The sequence below is a fragment of the Pinus tabuliformis genome, chromosome 3_1, assembly GCF_031772625.1.
Source record: "Pinus tabuliformis cultivar Carrire ecotype Pingquan chromosome 3_1, CPIR1, whole genome shotgun sequence".
NCBI classification, from domain to species: Eukaryota; Viridiplantae; Streptophyta; class Pinopsida; order Pinales; family Pinaceae; genus Pinus; species Pinus tabuliformis.
The window spans coordinates 752,341,392-752,363,673 of NC_142301.1; the positions used below are offsets into that span (position 1 = coordinate 752,341,392).

The window sequence follows — 22,282 nt, forward strand, 5'->3', positions numbered from 1 at the left end:
AAATAATTTCTTCTAATTCTGGATGAATCTCCTCTTCTACCTCCACCGGAGTATCAACCATCTATTTCTAGGCTGACTATTTATAAATTTCCCTCTTTTTTGTCACTATCACCAGTCCTTTTCCATTAATCATCTAACCCTTATTATCGGGAGCAATTTTCACAACAGAGGCCCATGGGGTAATTCTCACTATTGGAGCTGTAATTCTGGAGTAATCACGTAACACACTATCGACAGGTTTAACCGTTTCTTAGTCTTTAAGAACCCCAACCATACAACTTAACTAATTCCGCTTTATAACTCGGACCATAACCTTTTTAGAAACTACATAAAATCACACGAAAACAATGCAATAACCCAAAATGTCGAATCCCAAATGTTATATAATCGCGCTTATAATTGTCGTCAACTTTGCTTCTATACCGTCGATTTTATCCAAAATCCAACGGACAGCACGCTTCCCAATTTCTGAACCAGCTCCACCACTATAAACCATTGATATTGCAGCTCCAGATCTAACGGTCTAAAAAAATATCGGGCAGCTAAACTGTGCACCCTAAACCCTCCCGATAAGCGGTTTAACTCGCTCCCTTTCTGCTACGCGGCATACTCTGTATGGAATCGGAGCCAAGGGCTTCAAAAACGCTTACGGTCTTTTGACCACCTGAAATCTGTCGCAGTTTATATCAAACTTGTGATGTGATAACTATCATGGACCCGATAGGTTATAAAACCAACCTTATAAGGTTTCGAGTCCGAATATCACAACTTCGGACTTTGACACTTTAAAGAGTTAGTCCCTCTTCGCTTCAACACTACGATGTGATAACACTTGCTGAATCGATATGAGTATTGGCCCCGTTTAATAAGATTTCAAGTCCGAAACTCAATTCCGGCTATGGGTTTTCACGGTTTTTCAGTGTAAACCAAAGTTTCTGCCTGCGGAACTCAATAACACATATAAGGGAAACAAGGCATGCCGATATAAAGGAAAACCACTCCAACAGGATTCAATCGAAGTGTTAGTTGGAAAACAAGGACAAATCACTTTTATAAAGGCTCAGAAGAAAAACAAAGTCGAATACAAGCATTATAGCAGATTTACAAGCAAATAGATGTTCAGATGCATAAAAAGGGTTTCAGAGATCACAAGTTCTCCGGGATCGACCAATACACAGAGATATCTTCTTCTTTCCTCAGCAATGCAAAATAAACACTTTCGGTCAAAATCCCCTTACAGTAGCATCCAAATTACATATATATTGGTTCGTATTAACAACCAGATCCTAAAACAAAGGCTTAATTTAATACAACTATCAGTTCTGCGAGACATCCTCCTCGAGAACCTCCACTATGCTAACTAATCCTATCTGTTCAGCGAGGTATTCTCCTCGAAATCCTCCACTATGGCTTAACTATTTAACATTTATTACATCATGATTTATTCCTAGGTTCTATCTCTATGCTAAACTAGAAAAACATGGAAATTTATGGCTAAAGGATCCCACTCCTTTGCTTGTAGATTTTTTTTTTTTGTATTTTTTGGAATAATTTTGAAGATTTTTCCCTCCATATCTCATGCTCCTGCATCAGCAGACCCCGTAGAGTTAGAAAAAAATGGAAATTGCAGTGGGAAACATAGATAAGCACTACACCAAGATATGAGTCATATAAAGCAATGGTACATAGAATTCCAGAGCTACAATCCAACATCCTAAGAACCCCATGCATCGAACCATCAACATTATTTTTAGAAGAGATGGGAGTAACATACCCACTTCCTTGCATGCATAACCAATGTGTATACATTTCTGGATCCGAATTATATATGGGACCTGATGGGATAAAACCACATTCTCGTTGTGACCCAGACTCTATTTGTTAGGATGGCATCCTCCTAGAGGTTCCACTCCTTCCATTCACCTTATTGTCTGAAAAGTAATTGATAAGTAGTAATATCGTCCAAACAATAGAAAGTTTCCTTCAAACTGCTAACTTTCTACCCTCTCTCCATGTTGTGATCAATACCACCTTAACTCTCAAAAACCAGTTATCATTAATGCACATGGATTTGCATGTGCGAGGGTGGCCACCCACCCCCATCATTCAATTACTTATGTCATCTCAAGTTATGGCTTGGCACGGATCTTTCTAGAGCCCTTTGCCATCTAATCAGCTCCATCCGAGAATCCATCCTTTAAGAAGGTTTCCTTATTTTTTGTTGCATATTGATCCATTATACTATTTAGATTCTGAAGGTATTCACTCACTATGGCCATGGGCTAGGCAACTTCCAACCATCATCTTAGATGTGAGCATCCATAATTTTCTGAAAAGGCAATTGGCTGATTACCGGATCTCCTGGTGTAGACAAGGATCACATAATGAAAACCTTGGAGAAGTTGTCATATGTGGTGAATAAGCCTTGCTAACAAGTATTTATATATGCATATTACACACAACGTGAATAAAAAATATGTGATTTTGATATCTTTGGATCAACCCTTGTTAATAAAGGCATCCACTTTAGTGTTCATGCTTCTAGATAGGAATTTCATGCATATGGGAGGATTGACTTTAGCTAGAGCCAGAATCGAAGAAGGAAGAGTCCATATGCCATCTCCACATATGAGACTGGAAGGCATTGCAGGAACCATTACATCAACATTTTTCCGGTTCATCTTCTACCAAACAAACACAATGGCCCCACACACATATCGATGGAAAATTAACCTCCAAGGTAAAAAGGTATAACCATAGTCATTCACAAGGGAATATATGGAGACACTTTTTTGGGTACACTGTCTCCTATCAAATTAATTACAATGGCTCATGCAAATAAATAATAACAAAGAGTGAACCAGTGCTTGGGAAGGGCATTGAATCCCTCTTCTCCTAGGATGGCCATATTTTTGCAAATCGGTGCAAAGGGAACTAGATATTCTCTGTAACAGCCCTAGTGAAAAGTTCATGTAATAAAAGTTAATAAAGGAAAAATAAGACCATGGGTAAGGGACACGTATTCCAAGATTAATGTTGGGCAAATATATCTTAGTGGGCATCACTGGATGTGTGTTTTGGCTAAGGAAATTGGAAAAGGCTAAGGCAAAGGCATTAAAAGGAAAAAGGCATTTTTGGCACATTTATTTATGAAAATAAAGGAAATTAGGAGAAAAGTAAGGTGAAAGGTCACAGGTTGCATGTGAGGAGGAAAATGAAGAAAATAAAGGCCTCATTCATAAGAAGGCTTTTGAGGATCAGTTCATGAATTTTTTCAGTTCATGTTTGGAGCTCTCTCATTATTCTATCTCTCTCTCACTCTAATGGTCACTTAGATTTTTATTGGAGCATTGTAGTTTGGAGCAAGGAAAGGAAAAGAAAACAAGAAAAGGAAAAGCAAGAAAAGGAAGGAAAATCAAGCAAGGACCAAGGAAAGGAAAGCATGATCAAGCAATTTCAGCAGGAATACTTGCAGGTAACCTTTTGCGTGTGTGTTTTCCTAGCTGGTTTATACATGCATGGCTTTGAATGTTGGTGTATGGTTCTCTTGTTGTCAGTGGCATGGTTTTTCTGGGTTATGACAATGGATTTAAGCCTAGCCTAGCCTTTTTCCAGATGCCATGGTGTGTTGGGATGTTGATCTCAGTTTTGAGCTTTGGAATTGTTGGATGAGTTTAGAATCTGGGGTGGAGGTGGTCTCAAGGTTCATTCCCAAAGGCCTAGGAATCCCTTGACTGGTTTTGGCAGGATACACAGTAAAGCCTGAGGGAGCAGTCTCGGTTTAGGGCCTAGTGATATGGGTTTGGATTGCGGTAAATCCTGAGAGACAAGGAGACAGAAAATTCCTCAAGGATAGTGATGGATTCTGGATGGAATTTCAAGTTCTGTTCGGTTGTGATTGGAGCACCAGTTTTGGTGTGATCACGGTTTGATGAGGGTGGAGGTGGTTTAACCTCTGGATTCCCTTGGTTGTTCTTGGATTGGTTGTTCTATGAGATCCCACATTCATGCTTGGAATATGGCACGAGGGTGACTGGATGAAAGAGAGATTTGGTTCAGCCATGTCTATGGTCGGGTGGTACATGGAAGTCCCGAACCTGGTTAGATTTTCCTATGATTAATAAAAGTTAAGTTCTCTTACTTTTGCATCGATTTATATGTGGCTTTAATGGTAGTCATATCTTTGATATTTATACAGTTTTATGTTGGTTATAAGCATGGTTGAATGACTGGTTATGTCATGGTTATTTCATATAATTACTTGTAACTGTTAAATGGATGGTTTCAAGACCTAATTGATGATGTAGTAATTCAATGGAGAAGGAGGTGATCCTTCTGGTTATGTTTCATAAGTTGTTTCAATCATTATACTCTGTCTTGTATCATAGTATGTAGGTTGCATTGATGCCAAGTGTTTGACAGAATGTCAGTCCTAGTTGGGGATGCTCAGGCCTAGTCTTGAGGGTGGTTTTTGATTGATCAAAATTTTTATTATGTTTTTAATGAATTTTGGAAGTTACAGCAAGTTTTGGGCAGAGGCCAGGATTCTGGGCTAGAAAAGTGGCTTATATCCCGAGGTCGCTGGCACAAAATTGGCAATTTTGGTCCATAGTCATTGGTAGGCTGTTGTGTGAGAGTGACTTTAGGTTGTTGGCCGTTCCCTTGCCCATAGAATTATAGTGACTATGGCCTAAGAGCTACAGAATAGAAGTGGGACCCAGGGACAGGTTGTCTGAGTTGCTGACTTGTCTCCTAAGGGTTTTGTTGATGATGTTGGATGACTGTATGTGATGTTCTATCAATTCCACTTCCTTAATGTGACATAGGAGGTTGAATATGATTGTAGTAGCATCTCTCCTCATGTTTACCCCGGTTGGCATGGTTACTTTGGGTAGACCTAGGAGAGGGTGTTACAGATTGCTATCAGAGCATGGTTATGCTCTCTTTGGGTCATATCTCATGCTATAGATATGGGTGAATGTGTTGGTCATGCATGCATGTCAGTTGTGTGTGTGGCTCTTACACTTGCATTCCATGTGCCTATTGCATTGCATCATATTGATCATGGTAGTAGTAAGGTTATCATGAAGAACATGATGTCGGTTTTATGGAATGCATCGTCATAAGTATATGACAGGTTATACAATTATATGTTGTTTGATTACATCCTTTTACGTTGGGTTGTATTTTTGGTTATTTGATTGCATGCATCAGTCTTTTAGGTTTATTACAAGAATTGATCGCTTATGCTCGACTACATGTGGTTATGTGTATGTGTAGTTGATTAGGCATTGCTTATGCAGGTGGATAGTTGCATGAGGCAATGTGTATACTCGAGTAATGGTTTCTGTCATGCATGAGGTCATAACATGCATTGTTTAAATGGCCTTGCATTTATGACTAGACCCTAATAGTATGACGGTTATGCGTTGATGCACTTATTGATATATGTCTATATGTTATTATGGTTATGTTGTAAATTCATCACATTAATTTGATGATCTTCAGACAAGGTATCCTCCATGATTTATGCTAAGGTACATTGATTTATGGTGATTTGGTTTAGCTGACATAGTATACCTTGCAAGAAAGAGGTCAGATGGCTAGTAAAGTGGTAAATTACATAGAATCTCCCTATGCATCAGATGGGAAACATGGTGTGGGGAATTATTATGACTTGGAAAACACATTGAGAAGCCTGAAGGAGGAAATAAGGAGTTGAAAAGTAGACAATAACAAAATAATGCAGGCACAAGAGAAACAAGCAGAGGTGAATGCAATATTACTTTAGATTTTGTCAGATTTGTAGCGACAGGGACCTCTTCAGATCATCCATGGACATGAGGACATAACTAATGGGGCATATGGAAGCAAGTCTCATAGTAGACATAGGTCAGATAGATCTAACACTATCAGAGATGGCAAGATGTTGGACACTCCGGATAGGAGGGGTGACAGACACAGGTATTACTCTAGTTTTGGTTCTGATAGACATCATGATCGTCATCATTATCATTCGTACAAGAGGAATGATAAGGGATAATTGCCGAATGAGTTCAAGAAGGAAAAGCCACCTACCTTTGATGGAGAGATGAAGACATCGCAAGATGTGGAGGTTTGGTTGCTTGGCATGAGGAAATTCTTTAGATTGCATGATTGATCAGAAAACATGAAAGCAAGGATAGCACTTTTCAGTCTCAAAGGTAAAGCTGATATTTGGTGGGAAGACATGAAGAATGTAAAGGACATACATGAGGATGATTTGACTTGGCATGCATTTGAAAGGCTTGTGATGCAGGAAAGTGTTCCCTCTGCAGACAAAGGCAACCCCTCTAGCCCTAGAGTGGGTCTAGTCACAACAAAGACAAAACAACAATTGATTCCCTTAAATAGTCATTGTTAGAGGCTTACCTCAAACAGGTGGTTGATGAAGCTCCATCGCACTGCTCCAGCTTCCGTTTCCTTCTCCTTAATGAGCAATCAACCTGAAACAACACAAGTAAACAATAGAGCACGTAACCGAGAAACAACAATGATCTATTTACTCATAAAGTCAAGAAATCATGAGCTATCAAGTAAATTACATACAAGACATAAGAAATCATCATTAAATGTATTAATAATGAATCAAGAGCAAAGCTTACAACCAAGTCTTGACGTCGCAAGCCTTCTCGGAGGGTCCAGCTAGTATGTTTCTCCAAGCATTCACTCTTCAAGGATGGGTCTCCCAACATACAATATCTCTCTCTCACTCATAAGCTTTAATAAAAAGTTAAGGGCACTCCACAACCTCTTACAAACTATAAGCAACCCCACACTTGTCACACTCACACTAAAGCTATCTACCAAACTCAAAAGCAATAGCAGCACTGCCCAACCAAAAGAACTACTAACTAGCTAATCATAGCAATGGTGAGTGCTTTTATAGGAGGAGGAGCCTCCATGAAACAAGGGAGAGGGATCTTATCCTCAAGGGAGGTTGCACAAGAGGTGGAACCACCATCCCAAAGGTAGAAAAGCAACCCAAACTGACCTAATAACCAACTCTAGAAACATCGAGAAGGCCGAATGTTTGAACTAATTCACCAAATCTGGATCGTCGCGCGTCATGAACTGGGGACTAGCGACGACGTCGCAATGATACAGTGCATGACAGGGAATCATCACGGATTTTAAGGGTTTACTAGCGACGATGCAGGAACTTAGTCAAAAAGGGTCAATCTTCAGCATTAGAGAGAATTTTCTTAATCTTCTTGCATAAGTGGGAAGATATAAACATGTTTATTTGATACATGACATAACAGAGGGACTGAGATGAGGACAGTGACAAATTATTGTGTAACAGATGCCCCCTAAAGCATGAAGCCTGAGAGAGTGGGAGGGGTGAAATGCTTTACGAAACTGTCTGAACTGGAACACCACCTTGAAGAACTTGCAGGCGCAAGTACAACTGATATCTCTGATAGTGAAATACATGTAGTCTAGGCATGGGCACAGCCATCCAAAAGACATATGAAACTTGGTCTGTGGTATGGACGCAGCCACCCAGTTGACAAGACCATGATAATGATAAAGGTATGGTCGCAGCCATCCATGAAGACTCAGGTATGGTCGCAGCCATCCATCAAAGAGTCATGTATGTAATCATGAACCAATCCACGCAGCCCAAACATATGTAATCTTAGTTCGGGGTCTTGAAACCCAACCGATCATAGTACAAATTCTAGCATGCGAACAGATGTGTTGAGGTTGAGCATGATAGAAAGTCGCTTGATTACTGGTCAATGATGAAAACCGTTAACAAGCGCGAGAGAAACCACCAATAATGCCAATGGCTCTCAAGGTACTGTCCAGTACAATCCACTAAGTGTGAAAAATGAGCTGAAGTCAAACACTCGTGGAATCACCCAATCGAATACCAATGATGAAAGTCTATCGTCAAGCACGAAGAACTTGCCATTGAGGCATGCAAGCTCCAAGGTACCGAAGTGGATCTCTAGACCAATCACCTGGATAATGAGTTGGCATCGACAGGAGACGATTCGTCGCAGGAGGGCCATAATGTTTCTCCCATCAACGACACGAGATAAGGAACACATGGTAGATGGTGAAACGGAGTATCAGAGGAGGAGGTAAGGGTGTGAACTGCAGAAGGATTATACTCTTGAACATATCGATGACACGACTCCGGAATGTGGCAACATTTTGGTACCAAGGGATCAGAGGCTTGATGGAGACAACATGGATCAGATGGAATGAGGCAAAATGGAAACCCAAAACCCTAGAAGGCCAAATGACGATGTATGGATATCCCAACCCAACAAGAAGCAAAAGTGTCGATGTTCAAGAGTGACTAGCTGTCGCAGGTAACCAATGATGACTTCCAAATTTTCCCCCACCATTGTTGGTGAGTACCCCAATTATTTTTGAAAACAAGCTTGAAGGGGATAGCATATGCTTGTAATATAAGTTCGACCTTCAGACGAATCCAACCTAGTAATAATTTAACGAGCCCTAGGGAGGAGAAGCTCGAGTCTCATCATGGTGACGAGTCCAATGTCGTTAGGGTTTAACAAGTCTGACATAGGGAAAACTCGGAGTCTTTTTCATGTTTAGAGAGTTTGAAAAAGACACGGAAAAGAAAACTCCAGGGGGGTCCTTTTTCGTAAATTTGTGTCCCTCGAGCCCGAAAAAGTAGAAAACAATACTCGAGAGAACTTCTTGACTGTTACAATCAAGGAGTAATTTTCGTAATTAGTGGTCCCGATCCAAAAAATTAAAAAGTGATCAAAGACACGTCGTTTCTTAACCAAAATCGAACTTGAAACAACAAAAGCCTGGCCATATTTTCACATTTATATGGTCGGAAAAGAGCTAAAAGTGGACCGCATTTTTATTCTGTTTAACGAGTCAAAAAGGAAAAACTCGACAATCTTTTCATATTTTATGAGTCAGAAAAGAGCTTAAAGGTGACTCGTCCCAGAGGAACGAGTGGTATAAAGGGTAGCAACTAGTTCCGACAATGGTGGAACTTCTAAAAACATGTAATGGTAAAGAGGCTGGCTAATAAAACCACTCATTGCTGCGATTCCTCAGGAAAGGACAAACAACCAAATGAAAGCATACGATCAGCGAAAGAGATGGTGGCGATGGAATGAAACAACCAAGGCTCATCTAGCAGAAATTAGCGGATAAAAATGGCAACCACGAGATGTAAATCGGGTATGGGTTCATTTTTACACAAGCTTGAACCATGGAGAACTCTACTTGGATTCGGTTTCATGTTTACACAAGATTGAAATGAAAAACTATGCATGTTATAAGTGTGCATGCCCCCAGCATAATGACACAAATTGAGGTACATGCCCCCCTAAGCTTCACTGCATGCAATGGAGTGGATGGAATGAAGGTTCACTTTCGAGATCTTGGAAAGAATCGACTTGGAGTTTATGAGATCTCAACCAAAGACTCAATTTGGAAAGGGAGTGGTTTCATTTTTTAATGAGGTTGACACAGTAAAAGAACTATCCTCATAACCCTTGGTTCATTTTTTAACGAGGTTGACACAAGACAAGGAACTATGCCCGATGATCCTTGTTTCATTTTTTAATGAGGTCGACACAAGAAAAGAACTCTCCTCAGCACCCCTAGTTTCATTGTTTAACAAGGTTGAGACGGGAACAAACTATCCTCGGGCCTTGCTTCATTTTTTAATGAGTTTGACACAAGATCAGAACTATCCTCAGGACTGCTTGATTCATTTTTTAACAAGGTTGACACAAGAAAAGAACCATCCTCGGCCACCCAGTTTCATTTTTTAACGAGGTTGACACAAGAACAAGAACTTTCCTCGAGACACCTTGTTTCATTGTTTAACGAGCTTGACACAAGATTAGGAACTATGATCCATGATCCTGTTCATGGGCCATATGAGAACATGGCTCCCAAGAGGTCTTCGCGGGATTGAAGAAACGCACTCTGGGAGGAATACATATCATGAGGCACTAATGACAGATCAGGATCCAATTCCCCCAGTACATGATGTACGAGACCATATGCATGGTCATTAGCAGATGTGGAGACAGAACGAGTAGCCACATAATTGACTTGTGGTTGGGAAGTCACTGCTTGTGAGCAAGGACCAATAGGGGACGACGACTGCACAGGAGGCACAGGGGGACTAAAGAACAATAATTGATCTATGGTCACCATTCTTCCATCATGTGGAAAACAAACCACATGGAAAAGTGAAGAGACAAGGGCCCCCATGGCATAAACATAGTCACAGCCAAGGAGAAGACTGAACTCTAAATCACCTTAGACAACCATTACGTCTATATATATGGTTTTTCCTCCCAAAGTGACAGGAAACCTCGGGAGGATCCCAAAAGGTTGACTGGTTCCTCCGTCAAATGCCAACAGATTCTGTGTGACCGACACAAGTTGTGGGGAGCCCAAAGCTTGCCAAGTAGTGAAAGGCATGAGGCTAACTGACGCACCCTCATCCAAGACAATGCCAGGTACTGCCTTATCATAGGCATGTACTGTAATATGGAAAGGCACATAGGATGGAAGGCGGAATGTAGTCAAATGACTCCAGTCGAAGGAAACGACTGAACTACTTGGTGGGGGTATCATATGATTGCCCCCATGCTCTACAGGAACCAAAGAAGGACTCTCTGAATCAGCTAGGATAAGAGGGTCGTTCTCAATCTCAGGAGAATCAGATGAGACGAGAAGAAAATGAGTTGTATAATCATGATGCTCCTTGGGAATAGAGTGATCGATAGTTGGTGAATCCAAGTCGACACTCTCTCCGACCAATGGTTGGTCTGGAATAGGCTTAGCACAGCCAGGTTCGGATAGAGGAGGACGGACAAGAGAAGAATCTAAGTCAATCTATTTTTCAATGGGGAGAGGGTCTGAAGAGAGCCTTTGATAACCAACGGGAAGGTGAGGTGAAGAAGCTGTAAGACTGTCCAAAACGGCGGAAGCTTTATCCATGAGTGGACAAAGGTGAAGGGGATGGTTGCCTTGACACAGACTATAGGGGAATCGAATCTTCCCTTTCTTCTTACCCCTGCCAATTGATAGGGTAGCATCGTCATGAACTTCAGAGGACGATGAGGGACGAGCCAGATCGTGAGACCATACTTCCAATACCCTAGGAATGCCAGGACAATCACGAAGAATATGGTCACCCTTGCACAATTTACAAGGAAACTTAACCTTTCGCGGAGGAGCAGAAGGTGTTCCGACCTGAGACGTACTTGGAGCAATAGTTGCACAGGTGGCCTAGCGCTTATCAGACTTCTTCTTCTTCGTCTTCTTCTTCTTCTTCTTCCTCTTCTTAGTTTCCTGGTTACTAGATGTGAAACTTTCACCAGGTGAAAGAGGAGATGAAGGTGAAGAAATAGGGGAAGAAGGAGCAGGCTCAACCTTGGAATCAACATGTCGTGGTTCAGACGAAGGAGACAGTGGAATAGGAATCATGATGCTTAGGACCACCAAGGTCGAAAACAACCAAACAGGCAAACCGATGGTTAACCCAGGCAATGAAAATGTTGCCATGTACAGAGCACCGACATTTCCAAAAGGTGGAAACGGACCAAGATTTCCATCTGGGGGAAGACCTTGGCTGGTAAACTTAGGGGATGTTTCCATCGGGAATGAGCTTGAAAAACACTCGAACTGTAACGAAGAACTCTAACGGTTACCAGGAATATTTCGTGGGCAGTAAATTTTATGATGCAGGAACAAAACTTGACCTTTTCATGTTTCAAGAGTCAAGAAAAGGACGAAAAGGTGACTCTATCTCTTTCGAGCTTTAATGAACCTAAAAGGACAAGTGCTCAGATGGACCTTTTCTTTTAAGGAGTTGAAAAGGAACGAAAGTGACTACTCTGAATAACTAGGAAAAAGCTTTACGAAACAACCTGTAAAACTGCATATACACATTGGCGATCATATGAAAACCAAGGACTTTCCGTACGACAATCAGTCTTCCCGAATGCTGTGTTCGGTGCATTATGGTTTGCAAGGCGACAGACATGGCTTCCTATGGATATAGGATGATAACCTAGTGGGGTCTCCCCATATATACTCGATGGTACTGGGAGCACAAGTCCGTACTAGCAGCTATTGAGTCACAGAAGGAGGAATCACCCAACCTTAAGTGAAAGCAATAGTGAATACGTTTAACGACGCCGGAGCACGTCTTTAGCCTAGACCTCTAAATAATGTGCATTATGTTCCAATGCATTATTAAGTTCATTCAGTTCATTTTAGAGTTTATTTTGAATTATGTTTCAATTTCTAGGCCTTACCGTATGTATATCAAAAACCTACGATGCAGCTAGAATGAGTAAAGCATCTTTCATTTCAATGAACACCTACTTACAGAAAGGTAGAGAGATCATTCCCAAACCAAGGCAAAACCAAGACCAGCAAATGCAAGCGCTAAGAGACACAATGCATAAACACATCAATCCTACAGTGCATCGATACTACTAATGATAGATTTTAAGTTTGCTTTCCAATTTCTCAAACATGAAAACTTGAAATGCAAATGTACTTTCACTTTCGTATACTAAATGAATGAAATCTTTTGATTTTGATAGCTTTGAATTCTAAAGAAACAAATGAGCAAGCATGAACCGATTGATCCAAACAATTGTAATCTATGTCTGGTAGTGAATAATTGAATCAATATCAAAATTGGTTCAACAATCAACACTAATAATCGACCAACAAAACAAGTGGCAAAAACTTCAAGAAAATCAATAAGATGGTTGCGGATGAACCTTGGATAGACAAGCAGCCCAAGCAAACGGTTTGAAATGCTTAAGAGAGCTAGGTCACAGGGTCTACAAACACAATATTCACTCAAATGAAATCAACAAGACAGTACCTTAACCAAAAGCAATCAAAACAAGCTAATGAGAGACAAGAAACAACAAGGGATAAACAAGATTGATGGATTCAGGAGGTAAAGTTGTAAAAACAACTTTACAGGAATCGTCGCAGGTGTTACACTGACAACTAGAGACTAGTCGCAAGTGTTACACTGACAACTAGATATGTTGTTGCAAGTGTTACACTAACAACTAGAGACTAGTCGCTAAAGTACACCTGTTTTTCGAGACGGTCCGATTTCAGGAGTCGTCACGGGAATTAAACTAGAAACCCGAGATGAAAGCCAAATAGTCGCGGGTACAAAGCTATAACATCAGCGACTTTGTCATGACTGTTAGGCTATCTTCAATGATGATCTTACTTAAGCAAAAGACAAAGTAAAATAACCTAAATGACACCATATAATCTTTCCAAGCAGCAAGGGGAATTCCCAGATTGACCTAGGTAACCCAAAAAACTGATGGTTTAACCCCAAAATTCAAGAGACACTAAAACAAAAAACAGATCAAGGGTGAACAAGAAGAAAACATATAAAGGAATTCCCAATGGAGTTGCCAACTTGTGATGCAGGAAAGTGTTCCCTCTGCGGATAGAGGCAACCCCTCTAGCCATAGAGTGGGTCTAGTCACAGCAAAGACAAAACAACAATTGATTCCCTTAAATAGTCATCGTTAGAAGCCTACCTCAAACCAGTGGTTGATGAAGTTCCATTGCGCTGCTCCAGCTTCCGTTTTCTTCTCCTTAATGAGCAATCAACCTGAAACAACACAAGAAAACAACAGAGCATGTAATTGAGAAACAACAATGATCTATTTACTCATAAATTCAAGAAATCATGAGCTATCAAGTAAATTACATACAAGACATAGGAAATCATCATTGATTGTATTAATAATGAATCAAAAGCAAAGCTTACAACCAAGTCTTAACATTGCAAGCCTTCTCAGAGGGTCCAACTAGTATGTTTCTCCAAGCATTCACTCTTCAAGTATGGGTCTCCCAACATACAATATCTTTCTCTCACTCATAAGCTTTAATACAAAGTTAAGGGCACTCCACAACCTCTTACAAACTATAAGAAACCCCACACTTTTCACACTCACACCAAAGCTATCTACCAAACTCAAAAGCACTAGTAGCACTGCCCAACCAAAAGAACTACTAACTAGCTGATCATAGCAATGGTGAGTGCTTTTATAGGAGGAGGAGCCTCCATGAAATGAGGGAGAGGGAGCTTATCCTCAAGGGAGGTTGCACAAGAGGCAGAACCACCATCCCAAAGGCAGAAAAGCGACCCAAACTGACCCAACAACTAGCTCTAGAAACATCCAGAAGGCCGACTGTTTGAACTAATTCGCCAAATATGGATCGTCACGGGTCATGAACTGGGGACTAGCAACGACGTCGCAATGATACAGTGCATGATAGGGAATCGTCGTGGATTTTAAGGGTTTACTAGCGACGATGCAGGTTCTTAGTAAAAAAGGGTCAGTCTTCAGCATTAGAGAGAATTTGCTTAATCTTCTTGCATAAGTGGGAAGATATAAACATGTTTATTTGATACATGACACAGCAGAGGGATTGAGATGAGGACAATGACAAATTACTCTGTAACAAGGCTCTTCAAAAAGAAGTACTTGTCTGAGAGGTATTATGATGACAAAGTTAAGGACTTTTATGAGTTGCATATGGGTTCTATGACAAAAGAGGAGTATACTAGCAGATTTTTGGAGATGTTGAGATATGTGCCTTACCTCAGAGAGGAGAAGGCCAAGATTCAGAGATTCATCAGTGGGTTTCTAGTTGTGTACAGAGACCGAATTGAGTTCGATGAGCCTAGGTTGTTGGAGGAGGCCATCTGAAAGTTGGAGCATTGTTATGAGCAATCGAAGCGCAAAGTTGAGCCGAAACATGACTTGAAGAGAAATGAAAAAGCTAAAGGAAAATGGCCACCAAAGAGAGGAAGACCTCAAGATGCAAGTGAGAAAGATAATGTAGTTCCTTATAAGAGATTCAATACAGATAATAAGGGACATGGAGAGCAACAGGCTAAAGGCGGTGGTAGGGAACCATTGCAGTGTTGGATATGTGGTAAGGATTGTCGAAAGAGGGATTGTCCATAGTATCAGAGTGGTGGTAGACCCCAGATCTACAATGCTCAGGAGGTGCATACAGTTCGTGATGTTGGTCGTATCATTCCTCATATTTATGCATCTATTGACAATAAACAGGTGGATCATCAGGCATCAATCATTGAGATGGATGGTAATCTTTGTGATCAAGTTGTTTCTATTTTTACTGATCCTGGATCTAAATATAGTTATATTAATCCTGACCTAGTGGATAAGTGTGGTTTGATAAAAGAAGTGTGTGCATAAGCTTGGTTGGTACAGTTGGCTACAGGTATAAAGAAGCAAGTTCACCATTGGGTAAGAGCTTGTGCATTTGAGTTAAATGGTATGCCTACAACAACACATTTGAATGTATTGCCATTGGGATCGTATAGTCTGATTTTGGGTATGGATTGGCTATACCTTCATAGAAAAAAAGTGGGTTGTTTTGAAAAGGTCATTGACTATGTGGATGATAGTGGGGAAAAAAGGACCTTGGAGGGAAAGAAGAAGCCTACATCAGTAAGGATGGTTACTGCTATGCAGGCTAAGCATAGTTGCATAAAAGGTTGTGTGATGTTTGTAGTACACATTTCTAGTGACAAGGGTAAGGAGGTTGAGGATGCCAATGTGTTGGGTAGGTACCCAGTTTTGCAACAGTTTCGAGATGTATATCCTGAGGAAATTTTAGAGTTGCCACCTCACAGGGAGGTAGACTTTTCTATTGAGTTAGTGTCAAGGGCAACTCCATCATCGAAATCACCTTACATGATGAGCATACCTAAGTTGGTAGAGTTGAAGTTGCAACTAAAGGAAATGTTGGACAAAGGATACATTAGACCCAATGTATCACATTAGGGCACACTAGTGTTTTTCATAAAAAAGAAAGATGGTACTCTTAGATTGTGCATTGACAACATACAATTGAACAAGGTAACGATTAAGAACATGTACTCATTGTCGGGGATTGATGATTTGTTTGATCAGCTAAAGGGAGAAACGGTGTTCTCTAAGATCGACTTGAGGTTAAGATACCATCAAGTATGTATCAAGGAAGAGGATATCTTCAAGACTGTGTTCAGGACCTGGTATGGGCATTATGAGTTTGTGCTTGTTCCATTCAGTTTGACTAATTCTCAAGCTACATTCATGTGTTTGATGAATAGTGTGTTGTGTCCTTATTTGGAAAAGTTTGTTATTGTATTTATTGATGACATACTGGTATATTCTAAGAATGAGGAAGAACATGTTGAACACTTAGCAGCAGTGTTGAGATTGATAAGAGAGCATTAGTTGTAAGCTAATATTAGCAATTGTAGCTTCTTTCAGACTGAGGTACACTACTTGGGAAATGTTGTCTCCAAGGAAGGCATAGTAGTAGATCTAGAGAAGATAAGGGCCATCATGGAGTGGGCAGTTGATCCCAAGAATGTAGATGAGGTGAGATCATTCATGGGATTGGCAGGTTACTATAGGAGTTTCATTAGGAACTTTTCACGCATTGCATATCCGATCACATCAATGTAGCGAAAAGGTAAGAAGATTAAATGGATGGATAACGGAATGTGAAGATATTTTTGAGCAACTTAAGCAGTTGTTGACATATGCACTAGTGCTAAAGATTGCAAGTCCAGACAAGGGGTTTGTAGTCTTTACAGATTCTTGCAAGAGGGGACTTGGTGGATGTTGGGCCTCAAAATAGTCCCCATTTTCACTCCATTATTCACCAATATCTTCACATTTTACATTCATGTCACCTCCATTCCACCTCCATATCATTACATTTACCTCATTATTGGGTTATAACAATGCTTTTCCAAAGTTTATTAATTCTTAACATTTTTAAGTGAATTTATGGCAAAACTTTAGAAAATAAGATGCTTATACTTATACCTAACAATTAGAATGAGTTTGTTGACATGTGTAGGCACAAAGGAAGCTTCCAGGGCATCTTTATGTGGCCTTGAATGTTCAAATTCGAGTTTGATAAGATAAGCCTCATGGAAAAGATCATGGAGAAAATCATGGACCTCATGGAGGAGATCATGGAGGATAGGGTTATGTGTCTAGATGGTTGAGAAATGTATGGAACTAAAGAGAGATTAGTGGATCATCATTATGAGTTTGTTATCTCATCTCATTGTATAAATAGGAGTACCTCCTCCATTCCAAAGGGAGGACTCTTAGAGCACATATCCAGCTTATGATGGAATAAAATAAAGCTCCATTTTACATACATTTCCATTATGTAGTTTTATTTCCATTATGTAGTTTTTAGATATAAGTTTCCTTAATGTAGTATATGGAATAATTTGTCTTGTTCTTAAGAGAATTGAGCTCACTCTAAAAGGATGAGAGAAACATGTTATTTCATATTAGATCTTATTTCATTTAATTTCTTAGATGTTTGAGGATTTGATTTGTTTATGATTGATGAATGAGTTTTAAATTAGAATCTTATCAGCATATGAGAGAACAACCAAGGGTCTAAGTTAGACTCTCTCTCCATTGGATTTGCATGATAATCAAAATTCATTCTTTTGCTTTTATGTTTCAAGTATCATATGAGGAGATAACCAAGAGTCTAAGTTAGGCTCTCTCTCCATTGATTTATATGGTAATTGAAATTCATTCTTTTGTGCCTGTATGTTTCAAGTCATTTCATTTCTTATGCTTATGAATGAATCTTAGTTTAGTTTGGATTAGTACATGAGAGGACAATCAAGAGACTAAGTTAGTCTCTCTCTCTACTTGAATCTGAACTATAATTAAGTTCATTTGCTTGTCTTCATTTCAAGTTTCTAGTTTTATGTAATTAATGATTTCTCTATGATACTGTAGGGAAGGACAACCAGGACCTCCTTAGTTAGGAGCCTCTTCCCTTGCATATTATATTGAATCGTAAACAATTTAGCTAGACATAGAGTTAGTTGCCTACTCCTGCATATATTTTGCTGGCATCATCACAAGCTTACGAGTTTCCCTGGTCGATAATTTAATGTAGCAATTTAAGCCCAATAAATTTCCCAACAATGGATTTCTCATGCAAGAAGCATAGGTAGTGTGCTATGAGTCACGTAAACTTAATGAGCATGAGCATAACTATCCAATGCATGATCTTGAGCTAGCAGCGATTATACATGCATTGATGATGTGGAGACATTATCTTCTGGGCAGGAGGTTTAAATTAATGAGTGATCACAGTGGGTTGAGTATTTTTTTGACTAGCTGAATCTAAATGTCAGGCAAGATAGATGGTTGGATACCCATAGTGACTTTGACTTCGATATCTGATACATCAAAGGGAAGGAGAATCAGGTTGTAGATGCTCTTAGCAGGAAGGTACATGTAAATCATATAGTAGTTATAAGCTCCTACTGGACAGAGTTACAGGGCAAGATCTTGCAAGAAGGATAGCGAGATGATAAATACATGGATACTATGCACAAGTTACAATAGAGTACAAGTACATGTACAGGTGATCAGAATGCATACTATCGTCTCACGACAGATGGCTTGGTGAGGTTTAAAGATAGGATCTATGTGTCGAATTACAGTGAGCTCAAGAAGCTTATCTTGAGGGAGTTTCATGTGAAACTGTATTTGGGGCATCCAGGATATCAAAAAACATTGACGACGGTGAAGAAGTTTTACTATTGGCCGAATCTGAAGAAGGAAGTGGTAGAGTTCATGGCTAGATGTTTAGACTTTCAGCAGGTAAATGCGGAATGTAAGCATCCAGGTGGTCTACTATAGCCTATTGCGATTCCAGAATGGAAATGGGAGGTCATTTACATGGATTTCATCTGAGGTATTTAGAGGACATTGAAGCAACATGATTATATTATGGTCGTGGTTGACAGGTTGAGCAAGGTATCTCACTTCACTCTGATGAAGACTACATATTTATCCTGTGAGGTAGCACAAGTTTTCATCAGGGAGATAGTGAGACTACATGGTGTTCCAAAGAAGATTGTGTTGGATGGGGATGTAAAGTTCACTTCCAAGTTTTGGAAGGAGCTATTTGCAGGCTTGGGTACGGAGATGGCCTTCAATACAACTTATCATCCGTAGGCATATGGTCAGATAGAGAGGGTCAACAAGATCTTAGAGGATATTTGAGGATGTACGTGATGCACTAGCAGAGGAAATGGGAGGAGTATCTTCCACTGGTGGAGTTTGCATATAACAATGGTTAGCAAGAGTCCTTGAGGATGAGTCCTTTCAAGGCATTTTATGGATGGAGTTGTAACACTCTGATCAGCTGGAGTGATCCAGTGAACATGGTACTTATTGGACCAGACATGTTGATGGACATGGACCAGGAAATGCAGGTTATAAAAAATAATCTCAAGGCAGCACATGATAGACATAAGATTTATGTGGATTAGCACATGGTGTTCAAGGAGTTTCAGGTTCAAGAGCATGTGTATTTGCACATCAAGCCTAAGAAAATATCTTGAGGATTGGTTCATGTGCCAAGTTGGCACCATGGTATTGCAGTCCTTTTGATATCCTTGAGAGGATTGAACCAGTGGAATATCTACTTGCACTGCCTCCAAAAGTGAAAGTCCATGATGTTTTCCATATTTCATTACTTGAGAAGTATATAAAGGATGTTGATCAAGTTATTAATTGGTATATATTGTAGGTGGAACAAGAAGGAGAGTTCCAATAGGAGCCTTAGTGCATATTGCAGCGGAAACATCTCATGCTCAAGAACAAAACCATAGAGCAAGTTAAAGTGTAGCGGAAGCACTTTGGGCCTGGAGAAGCTACATGGGAGAAGGTGGATCAGATGTGGGCCCTATATCCTTCATTGTTTGTCAGTTGTAAAGCAGTTTTGGTTGATCTTGGTTTATGTTTGGCATATGTTTTTCTGATGTTTTAATATTTGTATATGTAAATGTACATGGATGTAAATATCGCCATGAGTTAAGTTATAAAGATTAAATAAGTGGTATCATTATTATCATGTCATGTTGTCATGATGTTTTGGTTTTGAGCAGGTTCTTCATTGTAAATACTACAACAAGCTAAGTTATAAAGATTGATAAGCAATATGTTTTCTTTTCAGTGGTTTTGCTGACATCTTGGTATGGTTTAACACCAAGGATGGTGTTCCCCAAGGGGGAGGGTTCTATAACAACCCTGGTGAAAATTTCATGTAATAAAAGTTAATAAAGAAAAAATAAGACCATGGGTAAGGGACACATATTCCAAGATGAATGTTGGGCAAAGATATCCTAGTGGGCATCACTAGATGTGTGTTTTGGCTAAGGAAATTGGCAAAGGATAAGGCAAAGGCATTAAAAGGAAAAAATGCATTTTTGGCACATTTATTTATGAAAATAAAGGAAATTAGGAGAAAAGTAAGGTGAAAGGTCACAAGTTGCATGTGAGGAGGAAAATGAAGGAAAATAATGGAAAATGAAGAAAACAGAGGCCCCATGCATAAGAAGGCTACAAAGGATCAATTCATGGCTTTTGTCTGTTCATGTTTGGAGCTCTCTCATTATTCTATCTCTCTCTCACTCTCTTGGTCACTTAGAGTTTTCTTGGATCACTCTAGTTTGGAGCAAGGAAAGGAAAATCAAGAAAAAGAAGGAAAATCAAGCAAGGATCAAGGAAAGGAAAGAAGGATCAAACAACTTCAACAGGAATACTTGCAGGTAACCTTTTGCATGTGTGATTTCCTAGATGGTTGGGACATGCATGGCTTTTCATGTTTGTGTATGGTTCTCTTGCTATCAGTGGCATGGTTTTTCCGGGTTATGACAATATATTTTAGCCTAGCCTAGCCTTTTTCCAGATGCCATGGTGTGTTGGGATGTTGATCTTGATTTTGAGCTTTGGAATTTCCAGATGGATTTTGAAATCTAGGGTGTAAGTGGTCTCAAGGTTCATTCCTAAAGGCCTAGGAATCCCTTGACCAGTTTTGGCAGGATACACGGTAAAGCTTGATGGAGCAGTCTCGGTTTAGGGCCTAGTGATCTGGGTTTGGATTGCGGTAAATCCTGAGAGATAAGGAGACAAAAAATTCCTCAAGGATAGCAATGGATTCCAGATGGCATTCCAAGTTCTGTTCAATTGTGATCGGAGCACCGGTTTTGGTGTGATCACGGTTTGATGAGGGTGGAGGTGGTTTAACCTCTAGATTCACTTAGTTGTTCTTGGATTGGTTGTTCTATGATATCCCACATTCATGCTTGGAATATGGTACAGGGGTGATTGGCTGAAAGATAGATTTGGTTCAACCATGTCTATGATCGGGTGGTACATGGAAGTCCCAAACCTGGTTGGATTTTCCTATGATTAATAAAAGCTAGTTCTCTTACTTTTGCACTGACTTATATGTGGATTAATGGATGTCATATCTCTCATATTTTTATGGTTTTATGTTGGTTATAAGCATGGCTGAATGACTGGTTATGTCATGGTTACTTCATATATTTACTTTTAACTATTAAATGGATGGATGCAAGACCTAGACCTATATGTTGCATTTATGCCAAGTGTTTTATGGAATGTCAATCCCAGTTGGGGATGCTCAGGCCTAGTCCTGAGGGTGATTTTGTTTTTTAATCATCATTTTTATTATGTTTTTAATGAATTCTGGAAGTTACAACAAGTTCTGGGCAGAAGCCAGGATTTTGGCCTAGAAAAGTGGCTTAAATCCCAGGGTCGCTGGCACAGAAATGGAAATTCGGGTCCACAGTCGCTAGCAGGAAGGCCCGTGAGATTGACTTTAGTTGATGGACGCTCCCTTGCGCATAGAATGAGAGTGATTATGGCCAAAGTGCTACAGAATTATAGTGGGATCTAGGGACAAGTTGTCTGAGTGGTTGACTTGTCTCCTGAGGGTTTTTTTGATGATGTTGGATGATTGTATGTGATGTTTGTCGATTCCACTTCCTTAAGGTGATATAGGAGGTTGAATCTAATTGTAGTAGCATCTATCCTCTTGTTTACCCTAGTTGGTATTGTTACTTTGGGTAGACCTGGGAGGGGTGTTACATTCTCCACTTTGATCTCCCAAATTTAAGGCCTTGAAGAATAGCCAGAAGTTACTAGGTGTTATTATGCATCTTATGGAAGTCCCAGTTAGTTGACTCACAAACATCGATCTTGGGGATGACATGGTCAGGTATTCAGTCTTGAAATCATGCATTAGATCTAAAGCAATGGAAACTATAGACATCATCACTCCACAGGTATCTAAGCATGACAGTACACCACCATCTTCCTTCCCTGCC

At 40.0% G+C, this 22,282-nt stretch overlaps 1 pseudogene; it reads right to left on the reverse strand.

Annotated features, from left to right (window-relative positions):
* Positions 1-2,498: 2,498 nt before the first annotated feature.
* On the reverse strand, positions 2,499-22,230 carry LOC149189556 (putative metal-nicotianamine transporter YSL14; annotated as a pseudogene).
* Positions 22,231-22,282: the final 52 nt, after the last annotated feature.